The sequence below is a fragment of the Salvelinus sp. IW2-2015 genome, unplaced genomic scaffold, assembly GCF_002910315.2.
Source record: "Salvelinus sp. IW2-2015 unplaced genomic scaffold, ASM291031v2 Un_scaffold16416, whole genome shotgun sequence".
Lineage (NCBI taxonomy): Eukaryota > Metazoa > Chordata > Actinopteri > Salmoniformes > Salmonidae > Salvelinus > Salvelinus sp. IW2-2015.
Genome location: NW_019957576.1, coordinates 499,915 through 526,669, shown reverse-complemented (window position 1 = coordinate 526,669; position 26,755 = coordinate 499,915). Strand labels below are relative to the sequence as shown.

General features: G+C 42.6%; 1 protein-coding gene across 5 annotated transcripts in view; it reads right to left on the bottom strand.

The window, feature by feature from the left end:
- LOC112080670 (disks large homolog 1) overlaps positions 1–26,755 on the bottom strand; it is a 92,808-nt gene that overhangs the window by 45,330 nt on the left and 20,723 nt on the right. Inside the window, exon 1 of one of the 5 annotated variants that reach the window (XR_011479535.1) lies at positions 12,610–13,824. The exons of the other annotated variants lie outside the window; for them this stretch is intronic. The gene's annotated coding sequence lies outside the window, so the exon portion shown is untranslated. Of the gene's footprint in view, positions 1–12,609; positions 13,825–26,755 lie in introns of those variants that run through there. 5 annotated transcript variants of the gene reach the window in all.

Sequence of the window (26,755 nt, the reverse complement as noted above, 5' to 3'; positions counted from 1 at the left end):
CCTTTTAATCCATGACGGCGTAGTGTATTACTAATGGTTTTCTTTGAGACTGTGGTCTCAGCTTTCTTCAGGCCATTGACCAGGTCCTGCCGTGTAGTTCTGGGCTGATCCCTCACCTTCCTCATGATCATTGATGATCATTTTCTTTTCCCCCCGTCTCTCACAGTTGAAGTGTACCTATGATAAAAAATTACAGACCTCTACATGCTTTGTAAGTAGGAAAACCTGCAAAATCGGCAGTGTATCAAATACTTGTTCTCCCCACTGTATATATCAATCTACGCACAATTAGAATTTTTAGCAACTTTATAAAAAGCTGAAACATATTTCCATAAGTATTGAGATCCTTAAGTAMTTTGTTGAAGCACCTTTGTAATCGCTGTCAGTCTAGAGTTGTCTTGGGTACGAAACACAAGATTGGCACACCTGTATTTCGGGAGTTTCTCCCATTCTTCTCTGCAGATCGTCTCAAGCTCTGTCTGGTTGAATGGGGAGCGTTGCTGCGAAGCTATTTTCAGGTCTCTCCAGAGATGTTCGATTGGGTTCAAGTCCGGGCTTTGGCTGGGTAACTCAAGGACATTCAGAGACTTGTCCCAAAAACACTCCTGCGTTGTCTTGGCTGTGTGCTTAGGGTTGTTGTCCTGTTGGAAGGTGAACCTTCACCCTCGTCAGAGGTCCTGAGCGCTCTGGAGCAGGTTTTCATCAAGGATCTCTGTACCTTAATCCCTTAATCTTTGCCTCGATCCTGACTAGTCCCTGCCGCTGAAAAACATCCCCACAGCATGATGCTGCCACCACGCTTCACCGTAGGGATGGTGCCAAGTTTCCTCCAGACATGACGCTTGGCATTCAGATAAAAGAGTTCAATCTTGGTTTCATCAGACCAGAGAATCTTGTTTCTCATGGTTGCCTTTTGACAAACTCCAAGCGGGCTGTCATGTGCCTTTTCCCGAGGAGTGGCTTCTGTTAGGCCACTCTACCATAAAGGCCTGATTGTTGGATTGCTGCAGAGATGGTTGTCCTTCTGGAAGGTTCTCCCATCTCCACAGAGGAGCTCTGTCAGAGTGGGAGCTCTGCCCTTCTCCCCCGATTGCTCAGTTTGGCCGTGTGGCCAGCTCAAGGAAGAATCTTGGTGGTTCCAAACTTCTTCCATTTAAGAATGAGGGAGGCCACTGTGTTCTTGTGGACCTGCAATGCTGCAGACATGTTTTGGTACCCTTTCCCAGATCTGTGCCTCGACACAATCCCGTCTCAGAGCTCTACAGACAATTCCTTCGACCTCATACCAACCAAACGATGTAGCCCAGCACCGTAGCTGATTTGAGAAAACAGACTGCTGACACAGAGACAGATACATCTGTTGTTTCATGTCAGTCTACCATTCTAGAGAGATAGGTTGATCAAACATTTCGATGCATAACATCCGTAAACAGGGTCGTTACTCAGCAAAAGTTATATATTACACATTACGCGCTACTTCTTTCAACAGTAACAACATTAATTTACTTATTACTCACTGGGAAAATGTATAAATTTTATATTACGTTATATTACTTTTGTGTTGCGCGCCCTCACTCAACGTTACATTACGTAGGCCTATACACCAACACTGCAAGTTGTCTTGGAGTGTTGCTATTGCATGTTCTTCAAGAGACTGGAAGTTGTGTTTCTGGCAGTGGAGAGTTGTTTCTCGACTGGGCACAATTTAGATTAAACGGTTATATTCTTGTAATTTTTTCATCCTACCAAATCAAAGTAATGTGAGTACTTCCACGCTGAGAAATTCAATGTTCTAGACAAATAATCACCACAAATATTTATTTGGATCAATAACAGCAATAGGACGGGAATAATAAAAGTAATGAAGTAACATCAGCCCATCTTTGATCAGTAAGTGTAATATTATTAATCAAATTGGAACAGTAATCCATTATATTATTCGTTAGCGCAAAAAGTTATTACTGTAACACGTTACTGCCAATAATTAAGCTGAAGCCAAGGAATTACCAGTCAGTTAACCGAGGGCTTAAACTCTTACTGTCTCCTCTCAGTGCTGGTGGTGCATGCTATATAATGTATGCAGCGTTAGCGACGAGCTACAGTCAGCCTGTCAACAGGCAGGTAAGCTAAGCTAGCGGACTTCTGTGATGGACAAAAAGGAATCTCCTAGCAACCGCTAGAATAACGCAATGTGATGGCACGACCCTCTCCAACTTGGATTATCTGTTCCGGAGCTTTTCAGTTAAAAGGTAAAAGAGTCTATGATACACAACTTCCCAAAAGCATTAAGAGAGTGCTGCTGTATCTACACAACAAATAATACAATCACAAACCTTATCTGAATGGGTATTGGGAGACCATTTATTCTACTGACAGGACAGTAAATAACAGTCATTAGTTATGATCATCACAATAACAATTCTCCTCAGTGATGTCTAGAGGTAACCTGGTGGCAGATCGCTTTGTGCAGTCTTGCCAACTCCTATGATCATTGTCTTGTCATGTTGCCAAATATGTTGTCATGTTTGACAACAACCATAGTAACTGGCTAAATAGAGAAAACAGATCTGGGACAAGTCTAAAGGATAGGTTATGACGGCCATCGTCATCTCCAGTGCTTTGCCACAGATTTGGAACCTGCAAAGTTCACATCTTTTTAGATTAAACAGAATTCAGAGCAGGTATTGGACATGCTGATTGACTAGCAACATATCAAAAAGGAAATTAAATTGTTCCAAGAATTGTTGCCGTTAGTGCTGTCAACAGTAATCAAAGGGTGTAATCTACCCCTTAAGTCTTTGATCTCCATAGGTCTCTAAGCTGTTTTTCACGTTTTCTGCAATCATGCGAGTGGATGGTGTTCGTGTTACTGGCTGGTTTGCCAGTGTTCAGAAAGGGGTCCCCCTCCCACTTGAGGCCACAGTAGTCCGCAAAACAGAATGTCTAATTTGAAACGCTATCTTCATTATTGACTTTCTGCATAAGGCATTCAGTCGATTTTGTCTGTTCTTACTGTATGGAAGAAAAAAAAAAGGTGCTCGAAGTCAATTCTGATCAATTAACAAACCGCAAGTGTAGTTAACTTTTAAAACAACTTCTAGACTGATTTTAAAAAAACTTCACATGATTTAGCTAGGCCTATTTTTGTAGCATTTCTCTTATATTACTCCCATCCCTAGGAAAGAGAATGACAGTCCTAATGATCCTGGATTAAGTCACTGTCTGGAGCGAAAGAGCTTCAATTGCTGTTCATGACGACATGGGGGGTTTCTTTCCATTCACGTCAAAGTAGAAGGCAGATTAACACGGACCACAGATTAATGGTGTAAATCTTTGGAGACAACTAAACCCACACAGGGAGGGTTTACTGGGAGTTGGTACTGGACGCACCAAACTTGGCATGTGCTCATCAGAAGGAAGCTGGGAGTTGGTACTGGACGCACCAAACTTGGCATGTGCTCATCAGAAGGAAGATAAGCCAAATGGAAGCGGTATGCTCTTTGGGATAATTTTGTCAAATTTTCATCCCACAAGCTATTTATTGCGGCAAAGAAATGACATTGTAAAAGGTGCTTTATACAATTGAATCATAATGACATTGACCCTTATGGCCTCTTAATGCCCCTTGTTAAGAGTGGGTAAAGACTAAGCTGCAGTCAATACACACACACAAATCAAGTCAAAATAAGCTTTTAATGGAGCAACTGTCCTCTTTGGTGGCCCCAACTTGTAAATGAATTGGTCGAGACATAACACCCTCTCACATACTATCAATTACCAACACAATTAATTTAGGAGCCCATCTCTGCTCAAAATAACATAAAAGGCAGATGTAACATCAGGAACCTCTAGGCTAGAGTTAATTCTGTCACAGCGTGACCCAGACCCGTCAATGAAAACCAAGCACTGAACGAGGTAAGAGAGGCAGAAAGTAAGAGGTAGCAGGTGCAGAGCCTGTGGTGGAGTGGTAGCCCAACACTCCCGACTTGACACATATAGGACCCAGGAGACCGGGGTTCAATCACTGTGTCCACCATTGTCACTAACTCACATTTGCAGTATTCTGTATTTTGATGCTTTATTCAGACAGTTATGAAGAGGAATGGATTAAATGAAATGCCAAAAGGCAGTAGCATCAATGTATGTGTGTGGTTTTCAACTAATGACAACCTCCGCCTGAAGAGGCATGCAGTGATAGCCCTCCCTCTCCCTCCGCCTTGGCCGCGGTTAAATCGATGCATCATACTGGAGCGCTGGGAGCAGCAGGGCTGGCCGAGGCAAAGCGAGCCCCGACTCCTGCCTGCCAAAGATGCTAAAAATAGGAGCAAGTGAGCGAGTGGCGTCATACACAGAGAGCCACAGCGTGGATGTTCAGAGATGTTGAGGGAAAGGAGGATTGACTAGGTAATTAGCATTTTACGGAGGGAAACAATGAGCTTGCTATGCAAAACTCAATCATGAAGACTATATTAATTGTGAAATAGTTTTCAGCCTCCCTATAAAAAGGGTTCAATGACTCGGTTGTCCTTTCATATATGGCCCTCAATAAAGGTTCTATAGAGAACCGCAAAGCCTCATTTTTAGCAGTGTATGAAACAAGTTGACAGCCTGTGAAACAAGATGACTACACCGAATAAGGTATAGCCTAAGATACATCGTCATAATATGCACACTACACGAGCTCTGACATAGCATTAGATGAATCAATGGTTTTGGTTAATGGCATGTCTCCCGCCCCATTTCCGTCAGCCAATCTGCTTTGGAGGCGAATTGTGATTAGACAAAGCTTCCACACAAGGCAACACAGTGTTCGACAAACATGGGAAACATGTCTTTCACAACCTAGAATTAGCACATCAGATCATTCCAGATGAGTGGCCAGGGAGGGTGGTGTGCACAAGGGCATTTCATTCAAAACACATTTTCCCAAGTGCACATTTCAAATCGAGTAACTACATATTGTCCTAACTCACACAAAAACCTACAACATAAAAAAGACAATATGACCCAAGTAAGTAGGCCTAGCCTATATTATTGTTATGATGAGTCTAATCCGAACAAAAAGCGTCCACAATTAGGTTAAATGGGATTCTGATAGAACTTCTCTTACAACTTACAGTAGGCAACATTGAGTTGGTTATAGCCAAAGATAGACAATGAACTGATGAGTGGCTAAATTAAGACTGGTTGAGATGAAATCATACTGGCTGAAAAGCTCAAACCAAACTGAACAGAGGGGGTCTGCATCAGGGGCTCAATGTTGTTTTCCTTGAAGGGGTTTGTGCGAATGCTGCCATCTATCCACAGTTTGTGGTTTGGATAAGTTCTAATCGTCACAGTGGGAACAACATACTCTAAGCAATTCCTGATGAGCCCAGTCACAGTCAGTGTATACGTCTACACTATTATCAGAGGCAACCCGGAACATTTCTCAGTCCGCGTAATCAAAACAATGTTGAAGCATAGATTCCAATTGGTTGGACCAAAGTTGAACAGTTCTTACCACAGGTGCTTCCTGTTTAAGTGTCTGCCTATATGTGTGAAGGAGCAGAATGAAGATGTAATCTGATTTGCCGAAGGGAGGTCGGGGGAGGGCTTTGTAGCTGTCCCGGAAGGGAGAGTAACAATGATCAAGAGTTTGAGATAAGGGTGTAGCACAGGAGATGTGTTGATAGAATATCGGTAGAGATTCTCAAATCACCTTTATTAAAGTCCCCAGTTACAATACAAGCAGCCTCAGGATATGCAGTTCCCAAATCATACTTAGCAGATGTTATTGTGGTTGTTACGAAATGTTTGTGTTCCTAGCTCCAACAGCGCAGTAATATCTAACAATACACACATCTAAAAGTAAAATAACTGAATTAAGATTTTTTTAATATATTAAAATTAGATATTAAAATATAAGTATTAGGACGAGCAATGTCGGAGTCTAAATGTATACAGCATCAGTCAAAAGATTGGACACACCTACTCATTCCATGGTTTTTATTTTTACTATTTTCTACATTGTAGAATAATAGTGAAAACAAACTATGAAATAACACATATGGAATTATGTAGTAACCAAAAAAGTGTTAACAAAATATTTTCTACTTGAGATTCTTCAAAGTAGCCACCCTTTGACTTGACAGCTTTGCACACACTTGGCATTCTCTCAACCAGCTTCATTAGATAGTCACCTGAAATGTGTTTCAATTAAGGAAAGAAATTCCACAAACTAACAATTAACAAGGCACACCTATTAATTGAAATGGATTCCAGGTGACTACCTCATGAAGCTGGTTGAGAGAATGCCAAGAGTGTGCATAGCTGTCATCAAGGCAAAGGGTGGCTATTTGAAGAATCTCAAATATATTTTGAGATATAACACTTTTTAGGTTACTACATGATTCCATGTGTGTTACTTCATAGTTTTGATGTCTTAACTATTATTCTACAATGTTGAACATTGTTCAACAGACGGAGTCTACAACCCACACAAGTGGCTCAGGTAGTGCAGCTCATCCAGGATGGCACATCAATGCGAGCTGTGGCAAGGTTTGCTGTGTCTGTCAGCGTAGTGTCCAGAGCATGGAGGCGCTACCAGGAGACAGGCCAGTACATCAGGAGACGTGGAGGAGGCCGTAGGAGGGCAACAACCCAGCAGCAGGACCGCTACCTCCGCCTTTGTGCAAGGAGGAGCACTGCCAGAGCCCTGCAAAATGACCTCCAGCAGGCCACAAATGTGCATGGATGAGCTGCACTACCTGAGCCACTTGTGTGGGTTGTAGACTCCGTCTCATGCTACCACTAGAGTGAAAGCACCGCCAGCATTCAAAAGTGACCAAAACATCAGCCAGGAAGCATAGGAACTGAGAAGTGGTCTGTGGTCACCACCTGCAGAACCACTCCTTTATTTGGGGTGTCTTGCTAATTGCCTATAATTTCCACCTGTTGTCTATTCCATTTGCACAACAGCATGTGAAATTTATTGTCAATCAGTGTTGCTTCCTAAGTGGACAGTTTGATTTCACAGAAGTGAAATCACTTCACACAGAAGTGTGATTGACTTGGAGTAACATTGTGTTGTTTAAGTGTTCCCTTTATTTTTTTGAGCAGTGTATATGTGAGATTAACAGAACTCATATGGCAGGCAAAAACCTGAGAAGTTTCACTTCCTGTTTGTATTTTTTCTAGGGGTGCCATATTTTCAACCAAGGGCTTATTCAAAATACAGACTTGTGGATGGGTTTTAACTTCCTACGGCTTCCACTAGATGTCAGCAATTAACAGAACTAAGTCTGATGACTCTAATGTGAAGGGGGGTCGAATGAGACASAATTTAGTATGAGGTCCCATGAGGTGACCATGCATTCAACACGCGCGTTCACGTGAGAGGCAGCTGTGTTCCATCTCTCAATTGAAGTCGTTATAGTTCTCCGGTTGGAACGTTATTCAAGATGTATGTTAACTACATTCTAAAGATTGATTCAGTACATCGTTTGCCATGTTTCTACTGACTGTAACGGAATGTTTGGATATTTCGTCACGTTATAGTGGTCGCGCTTTTAGACTTTGGTTAGGGTATTTGGTAAACAATTCGAAAGCTAATTTGACATAAATAACGGACATGAACGAACAAATCAAGCATTTATTGTGGACCTGGGATTCGCCTCAATGTAAACTCAGATTTTTTGATATAAATATGAATTTAATCAAACAAAACATGCATGTATTGTTTAACATGAAGTCATATGGGTGTCATCTGATGAAAATAATCGAAGGTTAGTGATTAATTTTATCTCTATTCTGGTTTTTGTGAAGCTATATTTAGCTGGGAAAAATGGCTATGCTTTTTGTGGTTTTGTGGTGACCTAACATAATCGTTTGTAGTGCTTTCGCTGAAAAGCCTATTTGAAATCGGACACTTTGGTGGGATTAACAACAAGATTACCTTTAAAATGATATAAGACACATGAATATCTGAGGAATTTTAATTATGAGATTTCTGGTTTTTGAATTTGGCGCCCTGCACGTGGACTAGCTGTTGTGATATCGGTCCCGTTACCGGGACTGCAGCCATAAGAAGTTTTAAACACTGCTTGTTCAATGAACCATAAACAATTAATGAACATGCACCTGTGGAACGGTCGTTAAGACACTAACAGCTTACAGAGGGTAGGCAATTAAGGGCACAGTTATGAAAACTTAGGACACTAAAGAGGCCTTTCTACTGACTCTGAAAAACACCAAAAGAAAGTTGCCCAGGGTCCCTGCTCATCTGTGTGAAAGTGCCTTATGCATTCTGCAAGGAGGCATGAGGACTGCAGATGTGGCCAGGGCAATAAATTACAATGTCCGTACTGTGAGACGCCTAAGACAGCACTACAAGAAAGTTATCGCAGGTGCAGCAAAATGCTTGTTTTTAACTCCAACAGTGCAGTCATAATACCTAGCAATACAACAACAAAAAATTGTGAAGGGAGACAGGACGGACAGCTGATCGTCCTCTCAGTGGCAGACCACGTAACAACACCTGCACAGGATCGGTACATCCGAACATCACACCTGCAGGACAGGTACAGGTACAGGATGGCAACAACTGCCCGAGTTACACCAGGAACGCACAATCCCTCCATCAGTGCTCAGACTGTCCGCAATAGGCTGAGAGAGGCTGGACTGAGGGCTTGTTGTAAAGGCAGTTCCTCACCAAACATCACCGGCAACGTTGCCTATGGGCACAAACCCACCGTCGCTGGACCAGACAGGACTGGCAAAAAGTGCTCTTCACTGACGAGTCGCGGTTTTGTCTCACCAGGGGTGATGGTCGGATTCGCGTTTATCGTCAAAAGGAATGAGCGTTACGTCGAGGCCTGTACACGGGAGCGATTTGGAGGTGGAGGGTCTGTCATGGTCTGGGGAGGTGTGTCACAGCATCATCGGACTGAGCTTGTTGTCATTGCAGGCAATCTCAACGCTGTGTGTTATAGGGACGACATACTCCCTCATGTGGTACTCTTCCTGCAGGCTCATCCTGACATGACCCTCCAGCATGACAATGCCACCAGCCATACTGCTCGTTCCTGTCTCTTATACACATCTAGATGTGTATAAGAGACAGGTATATATATATATATATTCCAGACTCTTAACATGTCAAGAACTACAGGAAACGTATGATCTCTGTAATTGCAAACAAAGGTTTCTGTACCAAATATTAAGATCTGCTTTTCTGATGTATCAAATACTTATGTCATGCAATAAAATGCAAATTAATTACTTAAAAATCATACAATGTGATTTTCTGGATTTTTGTTTTAGATTCCGTCTCTCACAGTTGAAGTGTACCTATGATAAAAATTACAGACCTCTACATGCTTTGTAAGTAGGAAAACCTGCAAAATCGGCAGTGTATCAAATACTTGTTCTCCCCACTGTATATATTAATTAATGTAACCTTTATTTAACTAGGCCAGTCAGTTCAGAACAAATTCTTATTTACAATGACGGCCTACCACGGACAGCGCTGGGTCAATTGTACACCCTATGGAACTCCCAATCATGGCCGGATGTGATGCAGCCTGGATTCGAACCAGGGACTGCTGTAACGCCACTTGCACTGAGATGCAGTACCTTGGACCACTGCACCACTCGGGAGCCCAAATAGCAACGTTAACTACACTATTTTTTGCACCCCCCAAAAAATGTTTAAAATGTATTAGGATGTGTCAATCTAGAAAGCCAGGCAACTAAAAGCAACTTTCTAGACAACTTTCTAGACGTGATGTGACCGTTGACATGGTAACCTGACAACAGGTTCAAAGTTGAATGTATTTTGCTCAGTAGCGACTAAGCAATGGCTATGGAAAAGGTAAATGCCGACAAATGTAGCTGTTTTAAAGGGCACCATAAACATTGCCCAATCATTTTTTCAGGAAACCTACAATCCTACGTGAATTAGGTAAAAGATTAACGATGGATTCTAAACAAAACCCAATCCATTGAAAGACAGACGACTAATAATCCCAGAGTTCAAAAGGTTAAGACCACATGGTGAAGACCATATACGAGAGCGATGATTCTCACCCAATATACAGTGTACAAAATATTAGGAAAGCCTTCCTAATACTGAGTTTCACCCCCTTTTCCCCTCAGAACAGCCTCAATTCGTCAGGACATGGACTCTACAAGGCGTAGAATGCGTTCCACAGGGATGCTGGCCCATGTTCATTCCAATGCTTCCCACAGTTATGTCAAGTTGTCTGGATGTCCTTAAGGTGGTGGACCATTCCTGATACACACGGGAAACATGTTGAGCGTGAAAAACCTAGCAGCGGTGCAGTTCTTGACACACTCAAACCAGTGTGCCTGGCACCTACTACCATACCCCGTTCAAAGGCACTTAAATCTTTTGTCTTGCCCATTCACCCTCTGAACTGCACACATACACAATCCATGTTTCATTGTCTCAAGGCTTAGAAATCCCTCTAACCTGTCTCCTCCCATTCATCTACACTGATTGAAGTGGATTTAACAAGTGACATTAAGGGATCATCGCTTTCACCTGGATAGTCTCATGGAAAGAGCAGGCATTCCTAATATTTTGTACACTCAGTGTATGTGCCAAGCTCACAGAAACACCCAGCAACATTACATCAGAACTACCACTCTTCTACATATGACCTTAACCTTTGAACACTTGAACAGAATGAACTCTGGGATTATTAGTCATGTCTCTTTCGATGGATTGGGTTTTGTTAATCTCTGTATGGCATAACAAATTGAATAATTTGATGGCATAACATATTGGATTATTTACAATTGATAGTTTAGTCATTTAGCAGATGCTCTTATCCAGATTGACAAACCCACAACCCTGGCGTTGCAAGTGCCATACCAAGTGCCATACCAACTGAGCAACACGGGACCAGTGAATAAGTATTTCCAGCAACCGTGAAGAAACCTACGATAATGACCAATGAGACATTGTGCAGCATGACTGTTTTCATAGCTTGTCATTTTATTTATTTCTTGTCACTACTTTCCTCTGGCACTAAAAAACAGTATAATGTAATATATGGAAGGCTTACAAAACTGACCAATGTCTCAGACATAAGCATCAGGCCTGGTCTCAACTGGCTGCCTGTGGTGCTTGCTACAGAGTAGAGGTGTGCACAGAACTGATTTCTTCATCCCGCTCCAGCTATTTTTCATATCGCGCCTGCACGCTTCTGCTGACTTATTGCCTGAATCCCACCAGCTCCCGTAAGAACTGGTATTGAACCTGACCACAGTCCTGCAATGTTATTTTAGGAGCATGTGACTCAGCTCTCTTTGGAGCCCCCTTCCTAGCAATGTTCCACCCTAGTCAAGATCAAAATGCACAAAAATAGTTTAAGAAATAGTTTAAAAAACAGAAATTCTCAAATGGCCCATTATATTAGGCTATTGGTATTATTGGGCTATATCAGCCAATAAGGCAGACATATTTTGAAAGGAGTGAACACTTCACTTGAGCTACATTTTGCATAACTTTTAGGAGTGGGATGTTTTGTAAGCAGAGTAAAATACATGTGTTGTTAATATAGATTACCAGTCAATGTTGGAGTCTAAAATATAGCCTATCATATTTGGCAAGTTAAAGACAACTGCCCATATTTCTCCACCCATATAGCCTAGACCACAGTCTAATTGAGACAACACATAGGAGCACTTGATCTCGCACGCCCAGCAAAAAAGGTAGGCTACTGAACATATATCAGCAAGAATTAGGCTATTAGAGTTGGTGAATATTGTGACAATGGTGCTTTTAATACAATAGATAACGAATAGCCTACTAAACAAAATAAACTTTTTGAAATAATCTTGCATAACTGACAGCAGGACAATTTGCAGGGAGACAAATGTGTTATCAATATTTATTTCCAGTCAATGTCGGAGCCTAAACTCTACTATAGCCAATCGTATTTAGGAAGTTCATTTCCATGGAAAGAAAACTGCTTATGCTTCTCCGCCCATGCGTATAGCCTACAGGCTATTTAATTGGGCCCACACAAGCACATTTGATCTCTCACGCCCAACACAGGAGAGGAGAGGTAGGCTACTGAAATTGAACCAGAATTATCCTTCAGAGTGTGTGAATACTGGTACAGAGGTTATTTTAATACAACCGATAACACATACAAAACAGAAAGACAACCATTCTAAATAATATGCGGGACTAAAACACATTTTCATCCCAAAGTTGTCGTCTGACCCCCCGCTCCGGACCACAGCACAAAATAATGCTGTCAGGGCTCGCAGGTCCCGCGGGAATGCCGCTCTCTACTACAGAGCACATGTTAAGGCACACATGCCCACTGAACTGTCTGTCACCGAGTCACCCTGCTACCAAATTCCGCATGAATGCTCAATAATCGGACCTCCTTATTGGCCAGTTCACTGAACCGGAGATGACAGGCAACTCCGTCAACCTATCATGTACTCTCAGGTGGAATGGTAAACAAACTGTGCTTTCATATCTTACCTTAGTTTTGTATGCCTCAGACTTTGCTAAATAAAATAAAAATTAAACTGACTAAACAGACAGACTAAATACAGACACGCTCCGAGGGTGTCATCACCCACCTTGCACCCAAACATGAGTGATATGGTGCTGTTGGTGCATGCTACTTTGCAGTGGCACAGCATGGGGGAGAAGCAGTCTAAGTGTTTCACGCTGGGAGACATATTTTCGACGGCGCTGAAGCAGTTGACCGAGAGGCGTTTCCTCCGAGAGCGGTGCCTGCTTCGGCCTCTCCGGCTGCCCCCTGCTCCACCTCTGCTGCCAGCACCACCACCTGCTCCTCCACTGCTGCTGCCTGCTCTCACCATCCGCCCTCATTCCTTGCATCACTCCATCGTCGCGGGGGGGGGAAGACACCCAGTGTTCTACCTTCATCCAGCGGGCCTGCCCCTCTCCTTCAGCTGCCCCTCTTCCTCCACCCCCTCCTTTCCTCTCGTCCTTCTGTCAATTGGCTGACTCTCCTCTCTGTTGTGCGCCCGCGCTTATCCTCCTTGACAGTCAACACGCTCCGTTGCAGAGCCGAGGTCCACTGGAGAGCCACAGTGGAACCATGGTGTGCAAATATGAGAGAGAGAGGAGGAAAAGGAGAATGCGAGTATGTGTGCGTGCTAAGCTGTCCTCTGTGGGGGTCTGATTGGACGCTGGGGAAAGGCGTGAGGTGGTGTAGGGAGGTGGTCTAAGGTTGCTTGTTTTTCGAGTGGGAGGATTCAAGGGAGGTTGCCACCTTTAAGAGTGTACCTTCAGCTGAACCGCGTCTGTCAAAACGTCTCTTGAGCAGATGCAGGAGAGCGAGCGAGAGAGTCTTGCAGGGAAACTGTCTGTGGGGGGCAGATGGATGAGGGAAAGAGAGCGAGAGAGGGAAGGAAGGCAAGAGAGACTCACAGTAAATCTGTCAGATGTGGGGGGCTGATGAAGAGAGCGCCACTGAGAATACTGCTGCGAGCAGAGAGGTGGAGAGAGGGGAGCGCTGCACAGTAGCAGCGTGGGGTTTGTCACATGGCTCTGCTGAGCGAGGAAAAGGACGTTCACCACATGGGAAGGCAGTGTGGAGATGGGGCGGGAGACGATGGCGAAAAGGAGCATTTGTGAAGAGAGAGCGGGAAAGTGAGAGAGCAATATGTATCCTAATGGGACCATAAGAGACATGGGGCGGGTTAGTGAGCAAATCCTAAATATCTGAGGTGCGATGAGTGGGGGGGGAAGAGAAGGGGTTGGCTAACAGCAGAGGGTCAGCGAAGGGAAGGGGCCGTATCCTGAGGGTAGCAGTGAAGGGAGATGGGGATATATGGGACGGGTTAGGGAGCATTTGTGAGAGGAGTGTACCTCCTGTGGGAGAGGGTAGATATGGAGCGGGGTGGAGTGCTAGTAGAGAAAGGACAGTTTCCTAAGCGGATTTGTGGAGAGATGAGTATGAGCTAATGGTGAAATCTCCACTGTGTGTTTACACCGTGGGAGAGATGGAGGGAGAGAGATGGGAGGGGGGGTAGACTGAGGAAGAAATGCAATTAAAATGTGGGGGAGGGGAAAGCACTGACTGATGGACAGCGAGGCAGCTAATTGGTCGGCCCTGGCTGTGACCTTTTTGATGTTCACAGGCGATGTAGTTTCTCCCTGCCCAAAAGAACATGGATGCATTTGGGACAAAGATAAGAATGAAGACATATCCCTTCAATGGAAATGGTCAAATGTACTACAGAATTATTCACCATTGTAGCTCCAAATTGCCTTCAGAAATGTGTCAGGTTTCTTTTGTTCTTCCATCCAGAAGAAAAAGGTCAAGTTTGACCACTGCTAACAGACTCTCATGCCATAGTAGTCAAGCCAATAAAGCGCTTGAGGTTAGGTGTTAGGAGAGGTTAGGGGCTAGGAGACGACCAATCTGAGACTTTGCTTGACAAAACCTTTAAATCAGCAACAGCGTTGCTGCTCCGCAAGTGGGGGGGTACGTAATAATGCGAACGGCACCTCGTCCCTTTCGGGTGATGGTAATGCAAATCTGCATGCGATGACACATAGGGCCTGAACTGCTTTCGCTCTAAGGAAATCACCCCCTCTCGCTTTGCAACGAGTTGCAAAAACATCAAATTAGCATTGACTGACCAGAAATGCACACAACACTGCAACTATTTAAACTTTGAAATACAAAGGAGTATTTTGAGCAGTTTTCCCCTCGATCATAGCAGATACAATACAACTAGGCTACTTTGAGTTTGTCTTGATATTTTCAGACACTAAGCCAAATGCACTTCCTGAGTGGTTTGTTGAGGGACTTGATGTTATGATAATGATGGGTGGTGAAAGAAACTAGCTTCAGAGATTGATCCCCGATGAATCCTCTCAAGTCAGACAACATGTATGGAGAATAAAATAGTCTGAGGTTTTTGTTTGTCAACGTTTCTCATGCACACACCATTCCTCCCTCTCCTGCAATTTCATGCAGTCTGTCAGTCTCCTCAGTAAGTCACCTGAATGAGGGGTTACATCAACATCAGTCCATTCAGCTGGTGGTGGGACTGTGGGGATGGGATGGACCCTGCACTGCTCAGGGCCCACACACACGAAAAGCCAGGCTAAACACACTCCCGGACAAACACACACCCTACCAGGCCTCCAGGAAGACACATGCCCCAGCTGTTGTGGACACAGAACACACAACTCTGGCCTTCCTCTAGGGGAGGGGGGCAGCAATGGTTATGTCCCAAATTTTACCCTGTTCCCTACATAGCGCACTACTTTTGACCAAAGCCGTATGGAAGATGGTCAAGAGAAGTGCACTATATAGGGAATAAGGTATGTTTGGGATGCAGACATGGTCCTTGAGGGTTCCCTCTGTCTCCTGGAGTTGGGCCAGTGACCGGAGCTGGGCCAATAAAAGGCATTAAAGACTAGTACTACTGAATCACTCCATGCCTCGATTTGTGTCAGGAAAAGTCAAACAGTAAAATATGGAGTGCACGGGGTGCTTCAAAGTATCTGAAAATGTGTCATAACTGAAAAAGCATATCGCCCATTGAATAACGGATATCTCCCACAGCCAAAGACCAAGGCGATCCATTTCCATCAAAACAGTTGCCGTTTTGGCCTTTAGTTTAACAAATTACTATTTTAATCTAAGTAGCATATTGCCAGGCGAATGAGAGACTAAAGGAGGTACTGAAATATTATGACATTGCCATTCGGAAACCTTTATATTCCCTTCCTCTTCTGATAACAAGACTTGCAGAGCTTACACTGACAGCCTACAATCTGCAAGGTATATCAATAAGACCTCGCGCAATGGATTGATTTAGAAGATTTTTTTTTAAATCGATAAAAATATTTTTTTAGAGCCACAAGATACTGTAATGGTTTCATTTGCAACAATTACCCCATTTGTTAGGCTGTATGTCAGCTTTATAATCAAGGCATGAGTCAGGCTGTGACTGGCCGAGTCATGTACAGTTGAAGTCGGAAGTTTACATACACCTTAGCAAAATACAATTAAACTGAGTTTCACAATTCCTGACATTTAATCCAAGTTAACTTCACTAGGGTAGGGGGCAGCATTCGGAATTTTGGATGAAAAGCGTGCCAAAATTAAACTGTCTGCTACTCAGTCCCAGAATATAGGATATGCATATAATTAGTAGATTTGGATAGAAAAACACTCTAAAGTTTCCAAAACTGTTAAAATAATGTCTGAGTACAACAGAACTGATATGGCAGGCAAAAACCCGAGGAAAATCCAACCAGGAAGAACTATTATTATGAAAGGCTGTTTTTCCATTGAAAGCCTATCCACCATACAAAGACTTTGGACCCAGTTCACAAGCTCTGTGCCTTCCTCTACATGTGACCAGTCTTTAGGCATTGTTTCAGGCTTTTACTCTGAAAAATGATGGAGATACACCCCTTTCAATCAGTGACCAGTGGAAATTTCAGCCATGCGCCCTGATCGTGAACTTGCCTTTCTTGTTTCTCCTTTCCCATTGACGAAGCTTTTGTCTGGTTGAAATATTGATTATTTATGACGAAAAACACCAGAGGATTGATTTTAAACATCGTTTGCAATGTTTCTTACTAACTTTTATTGTACTTTTTTTTTTTTTACTTTTCATCCTGGAATTAGTGCACGCGCCTTCTGCATTTAAGATTACTGGACAAAACGCACGAACAAAAAGGAGGTTTTTGCTCATAAAGAGGGTCATTATCGCAACAAAACAAACATTTGTCTAACATGGAGACCTGGGAGTGCCACCAGATGACGATCAAAGGTAAGTGATGAATTTTTAATGCTAATTCTGATTTTGTGACACTCCTTGGCTGGAAAATGGCTGTATGCGTTTGTGGCTAGCTAACATAATCGCAAAGTTGCTTTCGCCGTAAAGCGTTTTTGAAATCTGACACAGAGGTTGCATTACGGAGAAGTTTATCTATATTCCCATGAATAACACTTGTATAGTTTATCAATGTTTTATGTGGCTCTCTGCACTTTCACCGGATGTTAGAGACAATGCATTTCTGGCCACAAAGCGCCAACGTAAACTGAGATTTTGGATATATACATACCTCAAAAAAATAAAGGGAACACTTAAACAACACAATACTCCAAGTCAATCACACTTCTGTGAAATCAAACTGTCCACTTAGGAAGCAACACTGATTGACAATACATTTCAAGTGCTGTTGTGCAAATGGAATAGACAAAAGGTAGAAATTATAGGCAATTAGCAAGACACCCCCAATAAAGGAGTGATTCTGCAGGTGGTGACTACAGACCACTTCTCAGTTCCTATGCTTCCTGGCTGATGTTTTGGTCACTTTTGAAAGCTGGCGGTGCTCTCACTCTAGTGGTAGCATGAGACGGAGTCTACAACCCACACAAGTGGCTCAGGTAGTGCAGCTCATGCAGGATGGCACATAATGCGAGCTGTGGCAAGAAGTTTGCTGTGTCTGTCAGCGTAGTGTCCAGAGCATGGAGGCGCTACCAGGAGACAGGCCAGTACATCAGGAGACGTGGGGGAGGCCGTAGGAGGGCAACAACCCAGCAGCAGGACCACTACCTCCGCCTTTGTGCAAGGAGGGGCACTGCCAGAGCCTGCCAAAATGACCTCCAGCAGCCACAAATGTGCATGTGTCTGCTCAAACGGTCAGAAAACAGACTCCATGAGGGTGGTATGAGGGCCCGACGTCCACAGGTGGGGGTTGTGCTTACAGCCCAAACACCGTGCAGGACATTTGGCATTTGCCAGAGAACACCAAGATTGGCAAATTCGCCACTGGCGCCCTGTGCTCTTCAGATGAAACAGGTTCACACTGACACATAGCACATTGTGACAGACGGACAGAGGTCGGAGACGCCGTGGAGAACGTTCTGGCTGCCTGCAACATCCTCCAGCATGACCGGTTTGGCGGGTGGGTCAGTTCATGGTGTGGGTGGCATTTCTTTGTGGGCCGCACAGCCCTCCATGGGCTCGCCAGAGTAGCCTGACTGCCATTAGGTACCGAGATGAGATCCTCAAGCCCTTGTGAGACCATATGCTGACACATGCACATTTGTGGCCTGCTGGAAGTCATTTTGCAGGGCTCTGGCAGTGCCCCTCCTTGCACAAAGGCGGAGGTAGCGGTCCTGCTGCTGGGTTGTTGCCCTCCTACGGCCTCCTCCACGTCTCCTGATGTACTGGCCTGTCTCCTGGTAGCGCCTCCATGCTCTGGACACTACGCTGACAGACACAGCAAACCTTCTTGCCACAGCTCGCATTAATGTGCCATCCTGCATGAGCTGCACTACCTGAGCCACTTGTGTGGGTTGTAGACTCCGTCTCATGCTACCACTAGAGTGAGAGCACCGCCAGCATTCAAAAGTGACCAAAAAAATCAGCCAGGAAGCATAGGAACTGAGAAGTGGTCTGTGGTCACCACCTGCAGAATCACTCCTTTATTGGGGGTGTCTTGCTAATTGCCTATAATTTCCACCTTTTGTCTATTCCATTTGCACAACTGCATGTGAAATGTATTGTCAATCAGTGTTGCTTCCTAAGTGGACAGTTTGATTTCACAGAAGTGTGATTGACTTGGAGTAACATTGTGTTGTTTAAGTGTTCCCTTTATTTTTTTGAGCAGTGTATATAAACTTTACCGAACAAAACATGCATGTATTGTGTAACATGAAGTCCTATGAGTGTCATCTGATGAAGATCAAAGGTTAATGACAAATTTTCTATATTTCTGCTTCTTGTGACTCCTCTCTTTGGCTGGAAAAATGGCTGTGTTTTTCTGTGACTTGGCTCTGACCTAACATAATCGTTTGGTGTGCTTTCGTCGTAAAGCCTTTTTATTTTTTATATTTTTTTTTTTAAATCGGACACTGTGGCTGGATTTACAACAAGTGTATCTTTAAAATGGTGTAAAATACTTGTATGTTTGAGGAATTTTAATTATTGGATTTCTGTTTAGAATTTGGCAATATTTTTTCTGAAGTCTTGGCTGATTTCTTTTGATTTTCCCATAATGTCAAGCAAAGAGGCAATGAGTTTGAAGGTAGGCCTTGAAATACATACACAGATACACCTCCAATTGACTCAAATGATGTCAATTAGCCTATCAGAAGTTTCTAAAGCCATGACATCATTTTCTGGAATTTTCCAAGCTGTTAAAAGGCACAGTCAACTTAGTGGATGTAAACTTCTGACCCACTGGAATTGTAATACAGTGAATGAGTGAAATAATCTGTCTGTAAACAATTGTTGGAAAAATGACTTGTGTCCTGCACAAAGTAGATGTCCTAACCGACTTGCCAAAACTATAGTTTGTTAACAAGAAATGTGTGGAGTGGTTGAATAACAAGTTTAATGACTCCAACCTAAGTGTATGTAAACTTCCGACATCCACTGTACATGCTCCCCCCGTGCATTGTTTGTCAGGGCTTACATTAGGAAAATGTGCCGCTGGACATTTGACATGCAACATTTAAGAAATCTGCCGGACCCATATGCATTGGTGTTATGGGTCCGTAACCTGATTAGGACATTTGACATTAGGACATTAATGTAAACCCACCCACAGTGCTCAGAATGACAGAAACCACATTTAGAATATGGTAACTCATATTAACAGAACATGCAAGTCTAGGATGCAACGATGTGAGGTCCGTCTTACAGAATTCTGATGCGCACTTTGAAGATGTTAGAATAACTGTCCACATTTACTCTTCCACAGCCAACAAGACAGTAAACGAACAGCAAAATCAATAGCCTATGTCAATCTACTTTCCCCCATAGTAGAAAAGATCGCAAATTCATTCAACAAGGAGGCCTAGGACACATTAAAATAAACATTAAAAAGTTGTAATTAGTATGATGCAACAGATCAGAATGTTCAGCTTAAAATGTTGATAACTTATTTCTTCACATTATAAGCACAGCAACGCAGTAAACTACGTGCAAATGTTCCATCCATAATACAATTAGTGGGAAACGCCGTTGTCAAAAGCTCTCATGCGATCTGACAGATTTTTTTGTTCAAAGGCTCTGTATGCTATACGTGTGTTATAAAGATACATAAAGAATATAGTGTAGTCTACACACTTGGCAATTAAATTCCAGAAAATTATGCAAAATAACCTATAGACCTATAAGCATGACCAGTCAAAAGTATTTCGATCGACTGGTATTTTCAATTAATAGGCTAAAAAGCATTAGTTCGCAATGGAATGTTTTCTTCTCCCGGGCAATTCACATGTGAAAATGTTTATGTTGACTTTTCCAAAAAATGTATAGGCAAAAAGCCATTATTATCGGCTAACGGATTCCCTGGTATGTGTGTGTCTGGAAGTTGAACACAGCCTAATAGGAACTCCCAGGTCTCCCACAGGTTATTAAGACTGATGAGGATGTCAGGCTGTGGCATGTTAATCCTTTCTGTGTTCCTGACAGCATGGAGTGGTAGTCTGTCTCCCAAATGGCACCCTATGCCATTTCAGCTGAGCCAGACATCTCCAGCCCCTACCAACATTACATTTACATTTAAGTCATTTAGCTGACGCTCTTATCCAGAGCGACTTACAAATTGGAAAGTTCATACATATTCATCCTGGTCCCCCCGTGGGGAATGAACCCACAACCCTGGCGTTGCAAGCGCCATGCTCTACCAACTGAGCCACACGGGAACATGTCCGACCGAGACCCGCTCTGCCAGAACCAAACCAGCTCAATCCTGTGGTTTATTGGACGTTAGCAGACAACATTCAATCTAAGCCAAAAGAGAAATGAGTTCCACATTAGTCAACACTTGTCAAATATATGTTTCTTTCCTGCTACTGAAGAATGCTCTTAGTTGAAACACACAGTACAACATTCACTCGTGTTCGGCGTGGATTGTGCGCTTAGTGTAAGTATTGTGCGGGTGCATAAACCCACACAATACGCTATATCCTCAGTCGCATCAACTGCTGGAAAACAAATGCAGAACCCACCCGCAGACCATTTCAAAACCCTTTTTATTTTTACTATTTGTATTTATTACACACACACACACTTCACAAGCCATTTTAATATTTTATTTCTTAAGACCACAAACGCTGACATTCTTAACACCAAAGTTCAAGACATAATACATCTATAAACTTTGTGTCGTGGTGATATACACCACGACAAAAGTATGTGGACACCTGCTCATTGCGGAATCATTGGCATTAATATGGAGTTGGTCTCCCCTTTGCTGCTATAAAAGCATCCACTCTTCTAGGAAGGCTTTCCACTAGATGTTGGAACATTGCTGTGGGGACTTGCTTCCATTCAGCCACAAGAGCATTAACTTATGGCTGCAGGGGCCATATTGAGTAGCTTGGATGAAAGCTGCCCAGAGGTGCCCATAGTAAACTGCCTGCTCCTCAGTCCCAGTTGCATATGCATATTATTATTCGTATTGGATAGAAAACTCTGAAGTTTCTAAAACTGTTTGAATGACGTCTGTGAGTATAACAGAACTCATATGGCAGGCAAAACCCTGAGAAGAAATCCAAACAGGAAGTGTGAATTCTGAGGTTGGTCGATTTTTAACCAAGACCCTATTGAATACACAGTGGGACATGGATGAGTTTGCACTTCCTACGGCTTCCACTAGATGTCAGTCTGTAGAACCTTGTCTGATGCCTCTACTGTGAAGTGGGGCCAAAGGAGACAGGAATTAGTCAGGTCTACCTTGACCTGACCATGCGCGTTCACATGAGAGGGAGCTCTGTTCCATCGCACATCTGAAGTCAATGTAATTCTCCGGTTGGAACGTTACTGAAGATTTGTTAAAAACATTCTAAAGATTGATTCAATACATCGCTTGACATGTTTCTACGGACTGTAACGGGACTTTTTGGACTTTTCGTCCGTACTTTCCGCTGGACTTGCACGCGCATCGTGAGTTTAGATTGTGTACTGAACACGCGAACAACGAGGAATGGACATAAATGGACTTTATGGAACAAATCAAACATCGTGGAACTGGGATTCCTGGGAGTGCATTCTGATGAATATCATCAAAGGTAAGTGAATATTTATAATGCTATTTCTGACTTATGTTGACTATACAACATGGCGGATTGGCTTGATTTGTCGTCTGAGCGCCGTACTCAGATTATTGCATGGTGTGCTTTCTCCGTAAAGTTTTTTTGAAATCTGACACAGCGGTTGCATTAAGGAGAAGTGTATCTAAAATTCCATGCATAACAGTTATATATTTTATCAATGTTTAATATGAATATTTCTGTAAATTGAGGTGGCCCTCTGCAAAATCACCGGATGTTTTGGAACTACTGAACATAACGCGCCAATGTAAACTCAGATTTTTGGATATAAATATGAACTTTACCGAACAAAACATACATGTATTGTGTAACATGAAGTCCTATGAGTGTCATCTGATGAAGATCAAAGGTTTGTGATTAATTTGATCAAAATTTCTGCTTTTTGTGACTCCTCTCTTTGGTTGGAAAATCGCTGTATGCTTTCTATGACTAGTTGCTGACCTAACATGATATGTTCTGCTTTCGCCGAAAAGCTCTTTTGAAAATCGGACACTGTGATTGGATTAACACGAATTATCTTTAAAATGGTGTCTAATACTTGTATGTTTGAGAAATTTGAATTATGACATTTCAGTTGATTGAATATGGTGCCCTGCAATTTCATTGGCTGTTGGCCAACCAGTCCTAGACATGTTAAATCTACTTGAAAATCTATGGCAAGACTTGAAAATTGCTGTCTAGCAATGATCAACAACCAACTTGAAAGAACTTGAAGAATAATGTGCAAAGATTTTACAATCCATGTGTGCAAAGCTATTAGAGACTTACATATTTCATATTCAATACATTTGCTGAAATAAATGCTGTCACATTGTCATTATGGGGTACTGTGTAGAGGTGGGTGAGAAAAACATTTAATACATTTTTTATTCAAGCTGTAACATAAAATGTGGAATAAGTCAAGTGGTACGGATACTTTCAAGGCACTGTAGCTATTGGATTTCCTTCACTGATTCTCCCTTGGCCCGATGAAGCACCCGCCTCCCCCTTGCTTTGCTAGCTAACTCTTAAGTCTCTGCTCTCTTTGATTTTGATCTGCGGTTATGTTTTAGTTGTGTAAGTGTTCTAGCTAGTCTCCAGTTGTTAGGCTTTGGCTTGCTGACCATAACCGTGGTGGTTGGCTAGGCTGGCTCGGCTAATAGATAGTTGGCTAAATAGCTAACATTAGCTGGCTGGCTAAGACAACTGGTAAGAATGCGTTATATATTTCCAGAACTTTGGTTTACTTTAATGTAGCTTAGCAGGCCAGCAACCGCTAGCAGGCCAGCAACCACTAGCAGGCCAGCATCCAAGTTGATTTAACAGAAAAATGCATAGCATATTTGCTTTTAAGTTAGCTGAAATGTACAGTCGTGGCCAAAAGTTGAGAGAATGACACAAATATTCATTTTCAAAGTCTGCTTCCTCAGTTTGTATGATGGCAATTTGCTATTAAGAGTGATCAGATGAATTGCCACTAATTGCAAAGTCCCTCTTTGCCATGCAAATGAACTGAATCCCCAAAAAAACATTTCCACTGCATTTCAGCCCTGCCACAAAAGGACCAGCTGACATGTCAGTGATTCTCTCGTTATCACAGGTGTGAGTGTTGAAGAGGACAAGGCTGGAGAGCACTGATTGAGTCCAAATAACAGACTGGAAGCTTCAAAAGGAGGGTGGTGCTTGGAACCATTGTTCTTCCTCTGTCAACCATGGTTACCTGCAAGGAAACATGTGCCATCATCATTGCTTTCCACACAAAAAGGGCTTCACAGGCAAGGATATTGCTGCCAGTAAGATTGCACCTAAATCAACCGTTTATCGGATCATCAAGAACTTTAAGGAAAGCGGTTCAATTGTTGTGAAGAAGGCTTCAGGGCGCCCAAGAAGGTCCTGGCGCTTGCTAGACTGTCTCCTAAAGTTGATTCAGCTGCGGGATGCGGGGGCACCACCAGTACAGAGCTTGCTCAGGAATGGCAGCAGGCCATCTGCACGCAAAGTGAGGCGAAGACATTTGGAGGATGGTGTCAAGAAGGGCAGCAAAGAAGCCACTTCTCTCCAGGAAAAACATCAGGGACAGACTAATTTTCTGCAAAAGGTACAGGGATTGGACTTCTAAGGACTGGGGTAAAGTAGTTTTCTCTGAGTCCCCTTTCCGATTGTTTGGGGCATCCGGACAAAAGCTTGTCAGGAGAAGGTGAGCGCTACAATCAGTCCTGTGTCATGCCAACAGTAAAACATCCTGAGACCATTCATGTGTGGGGTTGCTTCTCAGCCAAGGGAGTGGGCTCACTCACAATTTTGCCTAAGAACACAGCACAGCCATGAATAAAGAATGGTACCAACACATCCTTCGAGAGCAACTTCTCCCAACCATCCAGGAACAGTTTGGTGACGAACAATGCCTTTTCCAGCATGATGGAGCACCTTCCCATAAGGCAAAAGTGATAACTAAGTGGCTCGGGGAACAAAACATAGATATTTTGGGTCCATGGCCCAGGAAACATCCCCAGACCTTAATCCTGTCTTCAATTTTATCGATTATTACCGTTAAAAAATACCTAAAGTTCTATTACAAAAGTAGTTTGAAATTTTTGGGCAGTTTACAGGTAACCTTTGAGATATTTTGTAGTCACGTTTGAGCAAGTTGGAACAGGTGTTTTTCTGGATCAAATGCGCCAAATGGACATTTTGGATATATATAGACGGAATTAATCGAACAAATGGACCATTTGTGATGTTTACGGGACATTATTTCTGCGTTTTGTGTTGCGCCTGCAGGGTTGAAATATGCTTATCTCTTTCTTTACAATGGTGCAAACTCGGATAATAGCATAGTTTGCTTTCGCCGAAAAGCCTTTGAATTCTGACATGTTGGCTGGATTCACAACCAGTGTAGCTTTAATTTGGTATCTTTCATGTGTGATTTAATGAAAGTTAGATTTTTATAGTAATTAATTAGAATTTGGCGCTCTGCATTTTCTCTGGCTTTTTGCCAAGTGAGACAGTAGCGTCCCGCCTAAACTCAGATTTTTGCATATAAATATGAACTTTACCGAACAAAACATACATGTATTGTGTAACATGAAGTCCTATGAGTGTCATCTGATGAAGATCATCAAAGGTTTGTGATTCATTTTCTCTCTCTTTCTGCTTTTTGTTACTCCTCTCTTTGGCTGTGTTTTTCTGTGGCTATGTACTGACCTAACATAATCGTTTGGTGTGCTTTCACCGTAAATCCTTTTTGAAATCAGACATGTTGGCTGGATTCACAACAAGTGTAGCTTTAATTTGGTGTCTTTCATGTGTGATTTCATGAAAGTTTGAAATTTATAGTAATATATTTAAATTTGGTGCTCTGCATTTTTACTGGCTTTTGGCCAAGTGGGACGTTAGCGTCCCAAATATCCTAGAGAAGTTAACCTCTTGACGCTAACGGTCTGATTTCTTTTTTCTTTTTAATAACGTTCCCAAGGTAAACAGACTATTTTCTCAGGTCCAGATCGTAGAATATGCATATAATTTATAGATTAGGATAGAAAACACTCCAAAGTTTCCAAAACTGTCAAAATATTGTCTGTGAGTATAACAAAACTGATTCTGCAGGTGTTTTGGTATATTTCACTTGTGATTGCATGATTATAAATATTTTTTGTAATATTTTGCGCCCTGCAATTCAGCGGTTGTTTAGGAAAATTATCCCGTAAAAGGGATCCGTAGCGCAGAGAAGTTAAAGCCACAGTCAACTTAGTGGATGTAAACCTCTGACCCACTGGAATTGTGATACAGTGAATGAGTGAAATAATCTGTCTAAACAATTGTTGTAAAAATTACTTGTGTCATGTGCAAAGTAGATGCCCTAACCGACTTGCCAAAACTATAGTTTGTGTGGAGTGGTTGAAAAACGAGTTAATGACTCCAACCTAAGTGTATGTAAACTTTCGGCTTCAACTGTATCTTCATTGCAAAGGGTTTATGAAAACGTAGGACACTAAAGGCCTTTCTACTGACTCTGAGACAACACCTGCACAGGATCGGTACATTCGAACATCACACCTGTAGGACAGGTACAGGATGGCAACAACAACTGCCCGAGTTACACCAGGAACGCACAATCACTCCATCAGTGCTCAGACTGTCCGCAATAGGCTGAAAGAGGCTGGACTGAGGGCTTGTATACCTGTTGAAGTTAAGCCTGAGGACAAAAGACTTCTCTAAAGATATGACAGCTTGGAATGGCTCTAGAATCAGCTACCATCCTCAGCAGCTTTCCATGTAAATTGTCAATGCCAGGAGGTTTATCATTATTGATCGATAAAAAAAATCCACCTCTCCCATACTAACTTTCAATGCATTTCTTACATTATGATTTTCTATGCTCGAGTACGATGGCTCAATGCGTTGGCATGTCCTGCCTCAGTTCGCCCACGTTGCCAATGATGTAATCATTAAAATAATTGCCAACGTCAAATGGTTGTGATGAATAAGGCATCTGATTCAATGAAAGATGGAGTTGAATGTCTTTCTGCCTATAATTCCATTTAAAGTACTCCAACATTATTTTCCATAATTCTTTATATCATTGATCTTGGCTTCATAATAGCTTCTTATTGTTGAGTTTAGTCACAATTTCTCAATTTGCAGTCAGTAAGCCAGTCAGAGGTGCAGCCAGC